The sequence below is a fragment of the Gorilla gorilla genome, chromosome 15 (genome assembly GCF_029281585.2).
Source record: "Gorilla gorilla gorilla isolate KB3781 chromosome 15, NHGRI_mGorGor1-v2.1_pri, whole genome shotgun sequence".
NCBI classification, from domain to species: domain Eukaryota; kingdom Metazoa; phylum Chordata; class Mammalia; order Primates; family Hominidae; genus Gorilla; species Gorilla gorilla.
Window position 1 is genome coordinate 110,058,676 of NC_073239.2, and position 15,976 is coordinate 110,074,651.

The following is a 15,976-nucleotide window of genomic DNA, read 5'->3' on the forward strand; positions in this document are numbered from 1 at the left end:
AGGTAGGTTCCTCTAGGTGGTCTCAGACCTCTCAGGGGAGAGGGACGATGATTGACACAGAAGTTAAATTTGCTAGTGCAAGACACAGTGGCTGAGTGTGGTGATTCATGCCTGTAATCCCAGCACTTTGGGAGGCCAATGTGGGCAGATCAATTGAGGTCAGGAGTTCGAGACCAGCCGGGCCAACATGGTGAAACCTGTCTCTACTAATAATACAAAAACTTGGCTGGGCACGGTGGCTCGCTTGTAATCCCAGCACTTTGGAAGGCAGAGGAGGGCAGATCACCTGAGGTCAGGAGGCCTCGGCCTCCCAAAGTGCTGGGATTATAGGCGTGAGCCACTGCACCTGGCCATGACCGTGTATTATCTGTGATTTATTAACTGTGTGACTGCGGCAAGCTAGTAAATCTGTCCAAACCTTAGTCTTATCATTTATTAAACAGCAGTGATCATCAGACCTAGTTCATAGATTGTTAAAAAGTTTAAATGAAAAACAAATTTTAATAAAATGTTTAAAAAGAAAAGGCTGGGTGCAGTGGTTCACACCTGTAATCCCAACAATTTGAGAGTCTGAGGCAGAAGGATAGCTTGAGGCCAGGAGTTCAATACCAGGCTAGGCAACAGAGTGAAGCCCTGTCAAGAAAGAAAGAGAGAGAAAAAGGGAGAGGGAGTGGGTGAGGGAACCTACCTCAGCCTCCTGAGTAACTGGAATTACAGGCGTGCGCCACCATGCCCGGCTAATTTTGTGTGTTTAGTAGAGACAGGGTTTCACCATGTGGGCCAGGCTGGTCTTGAACTCCTGACCTCAAGAGATCCACCCACTTCAGCCTCTTAAAGTGCTGGGATTACAGGCATGAGCCACCATGCCCGGCTAATTTTTTTGTGTGTTTAGTAGAGACAGGGTTTCACCATGTGGGCCAGGCTGGTCTTGAACTCCTGACCTCAAGAGATCCACCCACTTCAGCCTCTTAAAGTGCTGGGATTACAGGCGTGAGCCACCATGTCCGGCTGACAAGGCCTTATTTTGTTGCCCAGTTTGGTCTCAAACTTGTGGCTTCAAGTGATCCTTCTGTCTTAGATGCCCAAAGTGCTGGGATTACAGATATGAGCCACCATGCCTGGCCCTGCATCTTTTTTAATATACATTTTTATTTTATTTTTATTATTTATTTATTTGTTTATTTATTTTGGAGACGGAGTCTTGCTCTGTCACCCATGCTGGAGTGCTGTGGCACAATCTCAGCTCACTGCAAATTCCACCTTCCAGGCTCAAGCGATTCTCCTGCCTCAGACTCTGGAGTAGCTGGGATTACAGGTGCACGCCACCATGCCCAGCTAATTTTCATATTTTAGTAGAGATGGGGTTGCCCAGGCTGGTCTCGAACTCTTGATCTCAGGTGATCCATCTTCCTCAACCTCCCAAAGTGCTGGGATTACAGGCATGAGCCACCATGCCCAGACTATTTTATTTTATTTATTTTTTATTTTTTTGAAACTGAGTTGCACTCTGCTGCCCAGGCTGGAATGCAGTGGCGTGATCTTGGCTCACTGCAACCTCCACCTCCCAGATTCAAGTGATTCGCCTTCCTCAGCCCCCCAAGTAGCTGGGATTACAGGTGCTCACCACCATGCCTGGCTAATTGTTGTATTTTTAGTAGAGACAGGGTTTCTCAATGTTGATCAGGCTGATCTCGAATCCCTGACCTCAGGTGATCTGCCGCCTCAGCCTCCCAAAGTGCTGGGATTACAGGCATGAGCCACTGCGCCTGGCCACATTTTAATTTTTTTTAAATTAATTTTACTTTAAGTAATACAGATAGGTCTCATTATGTTGCCCAGGTTGGTCTCGAACCTCTGGGCTCAAGTGATTCTCCCGCCTCACCTCCGAAAGTGCTCGGATTATAGGTATGAACCACCACACCCAGCCTACATTTTTATTTTTATTTATTTAGTATTATTATTATTATTATTATTATTATTATTATTAGAGATGGGGTCTGCTATTTTGCCCAGGCTGGTCTAAAACTCCTGGGCTCAAGCAATTCACCTCAGTGTCCCAAGTAGCTGGGACCACAAGTATACACCATCATGCCTGGCCAGGTGGTGTAATGTGGTGTGTGTGGTAACTGGTAACTGTGTAGTATAATGCAGTGTGTATATGCGGTGTGTTTTTAACTTGCTATATTAGTTCATTTTCACACTGCTAATAAAGACATAACCAAAACTGGGAACAAAAAGAGGTTTAATTGGACTTACAGTTCCACATGGCGGGGGAGGCCTCAGAATCATGGCAGGGGGGCAAAGGCACTTCTTACATGGTGGCAGCAAGAGAAAAATGAGGAAGAAGCAAAACTGGAAACCCCTGATAAACCCATCAAATGTTGTGAGACTTATTCACTATCACGAGAATATCACAGGAAAGAATTTCCCCCATGATTCGATTATCTCCCCCTGGGTCCCTCCCACAACACGTGGGAATTCTGGGAGATACAATTCAAGTTGAGATTTGGGTGTGGACACCACCAAACCATATCACTTGGGTTTTTAACCCAAGTGTAGGGGGCTGGGCTCAGTGGCTCATACCCAGCACTTTGGGAGGCTGAGGCAGGCAGATCATCTGAGGGCGGGAGTTTGAGACCAGCCTGACCAACATGGAGAAACCCCATCTCTACTAAAAATTAGCCAGGCATGGTTGTGCATGTCTGTAATCTCAGTTACTCGGGAGGCGGAGGCAGGAGAATTGCTTGAATCCCCGAGGCGGAGGTTGCGGTGAGCCAAGATCGCACCATTGCATTCCAGCCTGGGCAACAAGAGCAAAACTCCGTCTCAAAAACAAAAAAACAAAACAAAAAAAACCCGAAGTATAATGCAATGTGTATGGTAGGCTGCTGCCAAGTAAAGAAAGTAAGGGACCACGTGCACATAGATGCGTTTGTGTGAATGGAGAACGTCTCAATCTGAAAAGATGCACAAGAAACCATTCATCTTTTAAAAATAACTTTTTTTTTTTTTTTGGAGACAGAGTTTTGCTCTTGTTGCCCAGGCTGGAGTGCAATGGTGTGATCTTGACTCACCACAACCTCGGCCTCCTGGATTCAAGTGATTCTCCTGCCTCAGCCTCCCAAGTAGCTGGGACTGTAGGAATGTGCCACCACGACTGGCTAATATTTGTATTTTTAGTAGAGATGAGGTTTCACCATATCAGCTAGGCTGGTCTCAAACACCCGACCTCAAGTGATCCACCTGCCTCAGCCTCCCAAATTGCTAGGATAACAGGTGTGAGCCACTGCACCTGGCCTAGAAATTAGATCTAAAGTCTTGATTAGAGTCAAGTTAAAAGCTTTGGACTGAAATACATTATAGATGTTGTTATGTATGTCAGAAAATACAGAAGGCCTGGTTGTTCTAAGATTTTTACATATGTCCGCACCCATGGAACCAAAGCCCAAATCAATATAGAGAACATTCCTAGCTCCCCAGCTACCTCTGGTGCCCTCTTCTTGATAATATCAAGGCAATGCAATGACTATAGTAATGCAAGAATTGCCTAATACAAGAAGTTTCCTCTGAATGTGTCCTTTGATTTGTCATCTCCCTTGCGTGGGGGCACACAAAACAAACTTCTTATATTAGGCAGTTCTTGCATTGCTATAAAGAAATACCAGAAGGCCAGTCACGGCGGCTCATGCCTGTAATTCCAGCACTTTGGGAGGCTGATGCAGGTGGATCACGAGGTCAGGAGTTTGAGACCAGACTGGCCAACATGGTGAAACCCCCTCTCAACTAAAAATACAAAAATTAGCCAGGTGCGGTGGCGGGTGCCTGTAGTCCCAGCTACTTGGGAGGCTGAGGCAGGAGAATTGTTTGAACCCAGGAGGCGGAGGTTGCGGTAAGTAGAGATTGCGCCACTGAACTCCAACCTGGGCGACAGAACGAGAATATGTCAAAAAAAAAAAAGAAAAGAAAAGAAAGAAAAGAGAAATACCAGGGACTGTTTTTGTTTGTTTGTTTGTTTGTTTTTTTAGATGGAGTTTTGCTCTTGTTGCCCAGGCTGGAGTGCAGTGGCATGATCTCAGCTCACCGCAACCTCCGCCTCCCAGGTTCAAGCGATTCTCCTGCCTCAGCCTCCCGAGTAGCCGGGATTATAGTAATGTGCCACCACACTTGGCTAATTTTGTATTTTTTAGTAGAGACAGGGTTTCTCCATGTTGACCAGGTTGGTCTCGAACTCCCAATCTCAGATGATCCACCCACCTCGGCCTCCCAAAGTGCTGAGATTACAGGCGTGAGTCACTGCGCCCAGCTGGCCTTGGGTAATTTATAAAGAAAAGAGGGCCAGGCGCAGTGGCTCAGGCTTGTAATCCCCGCACTTTGGGGGGCCAAGGCGGGCAAATCACCTGAGGTCAGGAGTTAGAGACCAGCCTGGCCAACTTGGTGAAACCCCATCTCTACTAAAAATACAAAACTTAGCTGGGCTTGGTGGCAGGAGCCTGTAATCTCAGCTACTCGGGAGGCTGAGGCAGGAGAGTTGCTTGAACCTGGGAGTCGGAAGTTGTGGTGAGCTGAGTTGGCACCACCGCACTTCAGCCTGGGTGACAGAGCTAGACTCCGTCTCAAAAAAAAAAAAAAAAAAAAGAGGTTTAATTGGCTCAGTGTTCTGCAGGCTCCACAGTAAGCATAGTGCTGGAATCACTGGCCTTCTGGGGAGGCCTCAGAGAGCTCATACTCATGGCAAAAGGCAAAGCAGGAACTTGGGCATCACATGGCAAAAGCAGGGGCAAGAGAGGTAGAGAGTAGAGTGGAGGTGCCATGCACTTCTTCTTTTTTTTTTTTTTTTTGAGACAGAGTCTTACCCTATTACGCGTACTGGAGTGCAGTGGTGCAATCTCGGCTCACTGCAACCTCCACCTCCCAGGTTCAAGCAATTCCCCTGCCTCAGCCTCCTGAGTAGCTGGGACTACAGGCATGTGCCACCATGCCAAGCTAATTTTTGTATTTTTAGTAAAGACGGGGTTTCACCATGTTGGCCAGGCTGGTCTCGAACCTCAAGTGATCCGCCTGCCTCGGCCTCCCAGAGTGCTGGGATTACAGGCATGAGCTACAGCACTCTGCCGCTGTGCACTTTTAAAGGACCAGATCTCTCATGAAATCAGTGAGAACTCACTTATCTGGTCCTTTAAAAGTGGATAGCCCCAGCCATTCATGAGGGATCCGTCCCCATGATCCAACACCTTCCACCGGCCTCCACCTCCAACACTGGGGATTACATTTCAACATGAGATTTGGGCGGAGACAAATATCCAAACTACCTCACTTCTATTCTGACTTTTATCACACAGATGAGTTTTGCCTGTTTCCGTAATTCATACACACAGAATCTTACAATATGAACTCTTTCAGTCAGCATTATCTATGAGATACATTCACATTGTTGTGTGTATCACATTTGGCCCCCATTATTGACTGATTTCTTTGAATGAATCTGCCACGGTTTTATTGTTCGTTCCCTTGCTGATAGACCTCCTAATGGTTTTAACGCCAATTGATACTCTTAACTAAATCTATGATTTCCAGCTGGGCGCGGTGGCTCACGCCTGTAATCCCAGCACTTTGGGAGGCTGAGGTGGGCAGATCACGAGGTCAAGAGATCGAGGCCAGCCTGGCCAACATGCTGAAACCCCGTCTCTACTAAAAATACAAAAATTAGCTGGGCGTGGTGGCACACGCCTGTAGTCCAGAGGTTGCAGTGAGCCGAGATCGCACCACTGCAGTCCAGCCTGGCAACAAAGAGAGACTCCATCTCAAAAAAATAATAAATAAATAAATCAATAAATCCATGATTTCCTTGGAGGTGACAAAACTGATCAGACACTAAAGTCAGCTGTTATTCCTGAAAAAGTGGGATAGGAGAGATTTAAACTGACTTTGCAGGTCTGGTGGGAGGGAAGTGATTCTATTCAAGAGGTGCTCATTTAGTGTATACACAGCTACCCTGAATCTGGTTTCTAAAGAACTCTTAAATACCTGGCTTCATGGCTTTCTATAGCCACCCTGCAGAGAGGGGCATGCTCTCCCCATCTGCTGGAATGAGGGTCCTGACGGGTGAAGTGCCCCCTGGAAGTCACAGAGCAATGGAAGGGTGGGGCTTTTCCCCTCATACTGGGCTTTCCCTACCATCCTTCTTACTGTGAGGTCAAGGACAGGAGTCTTCTCAAGACCTCCAGAGGAAAGAAGGAAGGAAATACTCAGAGAGCAAGGCAGTACCCTGGAGTTTTGAAATCTTGCTGGCCGTAGCAACATGCCCTTTGTACAGACTGATAAATGGAGGCAGACAGAGAAAGCCAGCAGCAGCCAGCCCTGCCTGCTGCCTGGGCAAGGCCAAGCCCCAAGATCACAGCCTCCCTGGGCAATGCTGGCTCTCTGCTCACTCCATTGTTTCATGCCCAAAACCAAAGTGGTGAAAAAGCAGTGGCCAGGCTCAAGTGTGGGGTTTGTCTCCATGACACTCCCCTTCTATGACAGCTGTTCTCCTACCAAAGCCTGGGAAATGTTCCTCTCAAAGCCATTAGCTCCTTCCATGCCAAACATTTAGTGACATTCCTTTAGTCCTCTGTGGCACTTAGAAAACATAACTATTGAGTAACTATATTAAGAAATGCCATCTACAGCCCATCCTTGGCCAGTCTCACAAGCCCCGGTGACGTCCACCCTCCAGGGTCATGGGGAAGGAGGCCCCTGGTGGCCTCTAGGGTCCTAAATTGCTTTTCCTGGCACAGTCCCACCCTCTGGGCTCTGCTAGACAGACTACTGCAACGGCACCTCATTTTACAAGAACCCTAGATTAAAACACACACACACACACACACACACACACACACACACACACACACACACACACACACCAAAAGTTCACAGCACACGTGTCTCAGCAGTCAATGCTTCACCAGCCCCCTCCTGGGTCTAAAACAGGATTCCATCTACAGTCCTGTGTCTCAAACACTGCTTTCAAACTCCTGTCAATCATAGAAAGGGAAGCATCACACCCACCACCAAGAATTGCACTTCTCCAACTTCAGTGAACACGCGAATCACCTGGGAATTTTATTTATTTATTTATTTATTTTTGAGATAGGGTCTTGCTCTGTCACCCAGGCTGGAGTGCAGTGGCATGATCATGGCTCACTGCAGCCCCAACCTCCCGGCTTCAAGTGATCCTCCTGCCTCAGCCTCCCAAGCAGCTGGGACCATACCCGGCTATTTTTTTTTTAATTTTTTTGTACAGACAGGGTCCACTATGTTGCCCAGGCTGGCCTTGAACTTGTGGGCTCAAGCAATCCTCCTGCCTCTGCCTCCCAAAGTGCTGAGATTACAGGTGTGAGCCATGATGCCCGGCCAGGGAATCTTGTTAACATGCATATTCTGATTCAGTGGGTCTGGGCCGGGGCCTGAGACTCTGCATGTCTAGCAGGTGATGCTGATGCCTTGGGTTCACTGGTCACTCTGAGCAGAAGATACTAAAAATGAGAACAAAACACAAGTTCCAGGGTTCCCTGGCTGCATATTAGAATCACTGAGGAACTTTAAAAACAGATACCCCTGTCTGGATCCCACCTCAGACCAACTGAATCAGAATTATTGGGGGAGGGCCGGGCACAGGGGCTCACGCCTATAATCCCAAGACTTTGGGAGGCTGAGGTGCAAATCGCCTGAGGTCAGGAGTTTGAGACCAGCCTGACCAATATGGTGAAACCCTGTCTCTACTAAAAATACAAAAATTAGCCGGGCGTGGTAGTGTAGTCCCAGCTACGCAGGAGGCTGAAACAGGAGAATTACTTGAGCCCTAGAGGCAGAGGTTGCAGTGAGCTGAGATTGCACCACTGCATTCCAGCCTGGGTGACAGAGCGAGACTTGGTCTCAAAAAAAGAAAAAAAAGGAATTATTAGGGGAGAAGGGGCTTGGAGGGAAAGTTGGACCCCCAAAATAAACAAGAGCTGCACCTCACATGTGCCAGTGATAATGATATGCAGTGAAATGAAGCAAACCCTCTGCATCCAAGATTAGTATCAGGAAATGCAAAAGACAAGTCTGCCCCGAGGTGCTTAGGTGCCCATGGAGATTAAGAACTATTACACTACACCAAAATGTGGGAGAATTAAGCATAAAATTGTCATCATCATTTATAATCAGGTTCTCAATATTCTCTCTCTCTCTCTGTGTGTGTATATATATATATATATACGTTTTTTCTTTTTTTTGAGACAGAGTCTTGCCCTATGGCCTGGATTCAAACAATTCTCCTGCCTCAGCTACCCAACCAGCTGGGATTACAGGCACCTGCCAACACACCTGACTAATTTTTGTATTTTTAGTAGAGATGGGGTTTCACCATGGTGGTCGGGCTGGTCTCGAACTCCTGACCTCAAGTGATCCGCCTGCCTCAGCCTCCCAAAGTGCTGGGATTACAGGTGTGAGCCTTGGCACCCAGACTTCTATATCTATCTATATCTATATCTATATCTATATATTTTTTTTTCTGGGAGAGTCTTTTTCTGTTGCCCAGGCTGAAGTGCAGTGGTGCAATCACTGCAGCCTCAACCTCCCAGACTTACATGAGCCTCCCACCTCCCACCTCAGCTTCTGGAGTAGCTGAGACCACAGGTGTGCACCACCATGCCTGCCAAATTTTTTTTTTTTTTTTTTGAGATGGAGTCTTGCTCTGTCACCCATGCTGGACAGCAATAACACAATCTCGGCTCACTGCAACCTCCGCCTCCCGGGTTCAAGCAATTCTGCTGCCTCAGCCTCCAGAGTACCTGGGATTACAGGCACTTGCCTCCACGCCCAGCTAATTTTTTGTTTGTATTTTTAGTAGAGATGTGGTTTCACCATGTTGATCAGGCTAGTCTTGAACTCCTGACCTCAGGTGACTCACCCACCTCAAGCTCCCAAATTGCTGGGATTACAGGCATGAGCTACCGTGCCCAGCTGTTTTTTTAAATTTTTTGTAGAGATGGGGTCTTACCATGTTGCCCAGGCTGATCTCAAACTCCGGGGCTCAAGCAATCCTTCCATCTCGGCCTTCCACAGCACTGAGATTACAGGTGTGAGCCACCACTCTCGGTCTGCTTTTTGTTTTGTTTTGTTTTGTTTTGTTTTGAAACAGTGTCTCTCTATTGTCCAGGCTAGAGTGCAGTGGCACAATCGTAGCTCCCTGCAGCTTTCAACTCCTGGGCTCAAGCCATCCTCCCGACTCAGCCTCCTAAGTAGCTGGGACTACAGGTGTGTACCACCACACGGCTAATTTTTTAATATTTTTGTAGAGACAGGATCTCACTATGTTGCCCAGGTTGGTTAGGGCAACTCCTTGAACTCCTGGCCTCTAGTGATCCTCCTGCCTCAGCTTCCCTAGTAGTTGAGATTACAGGTAGCTATTATTTATTTACTTATTTATTTTGAGACAGAGTCTCCGCTGCCCAGCCTGGAATGCAGTGGTGTGATCTCGACTCACTACAACCTCTGCCTCCCCGGTTCAAGCAATTCTCCTGCCTCAGCCTCCTGAGTAGCTGGGATTACAGGCATGCACCATCTCGCCAGGCTAATGTTTGTATTTTTGTAGAGGTAGAGTTTCACCATGTTGGCCAGGCTGGTCTTGAACTCCTGACCTCAGGTGATCCGCCTGCCTCAGCCTCCCAAAGTGCTGAGATTACAGGCGTGAGCCACCGTGCCCGGCCAGGTAGCTATTTTTTTTTTTTAACTGTAAAGTATATTGAACTTTGGGAGGCCGAGGTAGGAGGATCACTTGAGGCCAAGTTCAAGACCAGTCCGAGCAACATAGCAAGACCGGTCTCAAAATAATAATAATAATAATAGCTACCGTGCATGCATTTATAAGCCTTCGACATTGTGCAGGCAGCATCACATACAGTCCTCATAACAGCCCCATCTGTCGGCCAGTTATTTCCTACCACTTCCCAGCTGAGAAAACTGAAGGGCTGAGAGGGTAAGGCACTCTTCCAAGGTCACAGTCAGTGAATGTTGAGGTCAGAGCTGAAAGCAGGGCCAGCTGAAACCACAGCCCATGGGTTCAACAACCTACAGCCAGACCAAACCCTACTCATCACCCTTTTGTTTTTTTGGTGTGTCTTGGTTTGTTTTTTGATATGGGGGCTTGGGTGGGGAAGAGGAGAGAGAAGCAACCACCCATTTTTATACAGCCCTTGAGCTAAGAATGTTTTTAATATCTTTAAGTAGTTAGGGGGAAAAAAATCAAAAGGTCCTGGTGCGGTGGCTCACGCCTATAATCCCAGCACTTCGGGAGTTCGAGGCAGGTAGATCACTTGAGCTCAGGGGCCTGGCCAACATGGCAAAACCTTATCTCTACTGAAAATACAAAAATTAGGCCAGGCGCAGTGGCTCACACCTGTAATCCCAGCACTTCGGGAGGCCGAGGCGTGTAGATCGTGAGGTTAGGAGTTCAGGACAAGCCTGGCCAAGATGGTGAAACCCTGTCTCTACTAAAACTACAAAAATTAGCCAGGCGCGGTGGCAGGCACCTGTAATCCCAGCTACTCAGGAGGCTGAGGCAGGAGAATCGCTTGAACCCGGGGGATGGAGGTTACAGTGAGCCGAGATCGCGCCACTGCACTCCAGCCTGGGCCACAGAGACTCTGTCTCAAAAAATAAAATAAAATAAAATACAAAAATTAGCTGCGTGTGGTGGCATGCGCCTGTAATCCCAGCTACTCGGGAAGCTAAGGCAGGAGAATCGCTTGAACTTGGGAGGCAGAGGTTGCAGTGAGCCAAGATCGTGCCACTGCACTCCAGCCCAGGCGACAGAGCAAGACAATGTCCTGAAAGAAGATAATAGTTCATGACAAGTGAAAGGAAATTCAGATTTCAACATCCATGAATCAAGTTGTGTTGGAACACAGCCACACCCATTCCTTTAAATCTTGCCCGTGGCTCCTTTCCTGCAGCAAAGGCAGAGCTGAATAGTTGCGACAGAGACCATACGGCCTGTAAAGCCTAAAATACTTACATCTGGCCCTTGCCAGAAAAGGTTTTGCTGAACCCTGCTCGAAATGGTTTCACTGTTTATAAATTCTCCACTTTTCTTTTTTTTACACTCAAATGAGTATTCTTCTTACCCCAACGCTCTGCTAAATTTGAACATGTATGTAGTTGCTTTTATAGGGTCGGTTAACATAAACCAATTGGTTGCTTCGCTAAGACTTTTTTTTTTTTTTTTGAGAAGGAGTCTGGCTCTGTCGCCCAGGCTGGAGTGCAGTGGTGCGATCTCGGCTCACTGCAAGCTCCGCCTCCCGGGTTCACGCCGTTCTCCTGCCTCAGCCTCCTGAGTAGCTGGGACCACAGGCACCCGCCACCATGCCCGGCTAATTTTTTTGTATTTTTAGTAGAGACAGGGTTTCACCAGGTTGGCCAGGATTGTCTCGAACTCCTGACCTCGTGATCCGCCCACCTCGGCCTCCCAAGGTGCTGGGATTACAGGCTTGAGCCACCGCACCCGGCCAACTTTTTTTTTTTTTTTAAACTATAGTTTTGTTTTGTTTTGTTTGAAACAAAGTCTCACTCTGTTGTCCAGGCTGCAGTGCAGTGGCACAATCTCAGCTCACTGCAACCTCTGCCTCCTGGGTTCAAGTGATTCTCCTGCCTCAGTCTCCTGAGTAGCTGGGATTACAATTACAGGCGTGCACCACCACGCCTGGTTAAGCTTGTCTAAGATTTCTTATACTGGTAGATGGATTCAAATCTATAGATGCAAACCTATGAGCATTCGGGTGTGTGAAGCCATAAAGACATTTACAACAGAAGGAGGTCTTAGAGGCTTAGTTCTCTCACACATGTAGCGACTGCTAGTTTTCCTTCCTGGAGTCTGGGCCAGGCCTGCAAAAGGCAAACCAAAAAAATCAAAATGACAAAGTGAAGACAGTGAGGTAGCACCTCCCCCAAGATATTCCATGTGTTTGTAGCATAGATTAAGCATTTATTTAGCAAACATCTGTTGAGGCCAGTTACACACTCTGCAGTCAGAGAGGAAAGAGGCAGCGAGGCGTGTGGGTTCACACCTGAAGTCTCAGCTACTTGAGATGGCAGTGATGCCATCATAGCTCACTTCAGCCTCATCTGACTAATTTTTGTATTTTTTAGAGACAGGGTCTTACTTTGCTGCTCAGACTAGTCTGGAACTCCTGACCTCAAGAGATCCCTCTGCCTCAGTCTCCCAAAGTGCTGGGATTAGAGGTATGATCCACCATGCCCAGCCAACAATGAATAATTTTTATAGTATGTCCCAAATGGGCTGTGGGATATACTTTTTTTAATTATTATTTTTATTTTTATTTTTAGCAATGTCACTCAGGCTGGAGTGCAGTGGTGTGGTCATAACTGCCACCCCAGCCATCCAGGCTCAAGTGATTCTCCCACCTCAGCCTCCTGAGTGGCTGGGACCACAGGCAGGCACCACCATGCTCGGCTAACTTTTTAAATTTTTTGTAGAGACAAGGTCTCGCCATGTTGCCCAGGCTGGTCTCAAACTCTTGGGCTCAAACGTTCCTCCCACCTCAGCCTCCCAAAGTACTGGGATTACAGGTGTGCACCACCACGCCTAGCCTATTTTTTAAAAATAGTCACTTTTTATGGGGGATTACAGTTTAACTGGGCCTTCTGTATTTTATCTGGCAACACTACCCATGAAGAGCACTGTCCAACTTTGAAGCCACCTCAATGTGAATGTGACTTTTATCTGCACCTGTAGTCTGTTTCTCCTCTTCTCCTGGGAGCGGGACTACTCATGTTGATTGGGTGCCAAGGGTACCAACCCGATGCCATATTAGGAAAGCCGGGCATGACCTCCAGGAGCTGGTTTGTTTGTTTTGTTGGGTAAAGATTTTGCCTGCTTACATTAGTGGGTAAAGGTTTGTTTTCTTTTGAGAGAGCCAGAAATATCCAGGCAGGCCTGGCCCCAGCAGGGTTGGTGGAATAGATCACAGCAGCTTCCTCCATGTCGTGCCTAGGAAAGCCCGCAAAGGATTTTTAAGGTCTAGTGGGAAGAGGAGGGAAAGGCATCTTGGTCTTTTGTGTGTGTGTATGTGGAGGGGGCATAGGTTATATGCAAATAGCATCTTCATGTTGGAAAGCCTAGCTTGAAGCTTCTGGACAACTTTCCTGACATGCCTCTACTCACCCCAGCACTCTCTCCACCATGGCCCCCCATTCTGTATCCATACCCCTGGCTTACAGCAAGTTCTTCCTCCCTTTGTGCCTAGCCTTCGATTCCCTCAGGGTGGCATCAGATCTTTTTATCTTCTAACCTAAGACGGAGGCCACCCTGAGGAGTGTGAACATTGCCCTCCATCCCTGTCTCTGGCTGTTGTTCAGGAGTGCCGGGTCATGTCAGGACACGTGGAAAACCAGCGAACTCTCCTCCCTTGGAAGGTCCTTCTCACCCACCCACCTGCTGGTCCTCTCTCTTCAGGCCGGAACAGCCCCCGTCCCTCCAGTGGAAGCCCCTCCCCCATGTGGATGTTGTCCTCAGGGCCTTCTCCAGGACATCCTGGGCATGCCTGGCCCCCTGGCTGGCTCAGAGCAGAGCTGAATTCCCTCCTGAGGAGGTATACAGCAGTCCATGCAGCCTTGGGTCCAGTTTGTCTTTTTGGCTGGTTCTTCCTTTTTTTTTTTTTTTTTTTTGAGACAGAGTCTTGCTCTGTCACCCAGGCTAGAGTGCAGTGGCACAATCTCAGCTCACTGCAACCTCCACCTCCTGGGTTAAAGAGATCCTCCCACCTCAGCCTCCTGAGTAGTTGGGATTACAGGCATGCACCACCATGCCCCGTTAATTTTTGTATTTTTAGTAGAGATGGGGCTTCACCATGTTGGCCAGGCTGGTCTCAAACTCCTGACCTCAGGTGATCCACCCGCCTTGGCCTCCCAAAGTGCTGGAATTACAGGCGTGAGCCACCGTTCCCAGCCTTGGCTAGTTCTTCCTTATTCACTTGGTCGATAAGGAAGCTAGGAAGCTGAGGTTAAGGGGCCGCCCGAAGTCACACAGCCAGCCAGTGGCCGACTTAATACCTTGAACCCAGGTCTTCTGGCTCCTAGACTAGACTTCTCTCGACTGTAACACACTGATCTGCCTGAAGTGCGTCCAGAGGGGTATATAGCCCGGTTGTTCTGCGCATGGACAGCGAGGTCCTGGTATTCAAAACCCAGGCCTTGCGCTCAGTGGGTGTGACACTGATAAAGTTGCCCAGCCTCTCTATTGAGCCTCAGTTTCCTTATTTGTCAAGTGAGGATAATGACAGTGCCTAACCGAAGGGAGTTCCTGGAGGATCGAATGAGAGGACGCTTATGCAATACTGGTGCAGTGCCTGGCTGGCAGGAACCATTGTCAGAGTAAAATCGAACCAATGTGAGCCCAGGCACGGTGGCTCACACCTGTACTCTCAGCACTTTGGGAGTCTGAGGCGGGCAGATCACTTGAGGTCAGGAGTTTGAGACCAACCTCACCAACATGGTGAACACCCTGTCTCTACTAAAAATACAAAAATTAGCCAGGCACAGTGGTGCACACCTGTAATCCCAGCTACTTGAGAGGCTGAGGAAGGAGAATTGCTTGAACCTGGGAGGTGGAGGTTGCAGTGAGCCGAGATCATGGTGGGACAACAGAGTGAGACTCCATCTCAAAAAAACAAAATAAAACAAAAACACAATGTGAGCAAAGAAAGGGATTCAAAAATCCCTATGTTGTCCAAAATTGGGAGTTGGATTTAAAAGTGACTGAAGGTAGGTCACTTTGAGTAATCTCAGCTACTCAGGAGGCTGAGGCAGGAGAATCACTTGAACCCAGGAGGCAGAGGTTGCAGTGAGCCGAGATCGCACCATTGCACTCCAGCCTGGGCGACAGAGCAAGACTCCATCTCAAAAAAGAAAAAGAACTGATTCCGAACACTCTTTAACGTAGAGTTCTAAGGATGGAAACTAGGGAGGGCTTGGATACCACTCATTTATCCACTCCTCCTTGGCGAGCCCAGTCATTGCCAGGCACTGTTGTTGGCATTGGGGGTACACCAGCGGAAGAAACAAAACCTTGGCCAGGCACAGTGGCTCACGCCTGTAATCCCGGGACTTTGGGAGGCCGAGGCAGGAGGGTCACTGGGGCCCAGGAGTTCAAGACCAACCTGGGAACATAGTAAGACCCTGTTTCTAAAATATATATATACATATGTGCTTCTATGTCGCCCCGCCCCTGAGCCGGCCGCCCAGCCCCTGGTGTGGTGCCTGGCGAGGGGAATGTCCCGGGTGGAGCTGGCGGAGTCACAAGCTCTACTCCACCCGACGAGGCTGTGTGTGCTGGGCCTGGCTCACAGCCAACCGAGACGGCCGAGCAGCTGGACGAGGCCGTGAAGTACTACACCCTAGAGGAGATTCAGAAGCACAACGACAGCAAGAGCACCTGACTGATTCTGCACCACAAGTGTACGATTTGACCAAATTTCTGGAAGAGCATCCTGGTGGGGAAGAAGTCTTAAGGGAACAAGCTGGAGGTGACGCTACTGAGAATTTTGAGGATGTCGGGCATCTTTGAGATGCCGTGGAATTGTCCAAAACATATATCATTCAGGAGCCCCATCCAGATGACAGACCAAAGTTAAACAAGCTTCGGAAACTCTTATCACTGCTGTTGATTCTAGCTCCAGTTAGTGGACCAACTGGGTGATCCCTGCCATGTCAGCAGTGGCCGTCGCCTATCAAGGCACACATGGCAGAAGGCTGAACCTCCTCAGAAGCCAGTGCAGGAAAATCCTGCTTTAGACACAGGCGAAAAGAAGCCAACGCTAATTACTTCAACTGACAGAAAACTTCTCTTGAAAAAAATAATTTTAATATATCTCTTTTTCTTTCTGCCTACATTAGAAATAAAACAAAAAGAACTGTCTTTTCTGCTCTCGGATTTTTC

The 15,976-nt window shown here is 48.1% G+C and overlaps 1 pseudogene; it reads left to right on the forward strand.

Moving 5' to 3' along the window:
• The first annotated feature begins 14,196 nt into the window (after positions 1-14,196).
• On the forward strand, positions 14,197-15,736 carry LOC101137187 (cytochrome b5-like; annotated as a pseudogene).
• Positions 15,737-15,976: the final 240 nt, after the last annotated feature.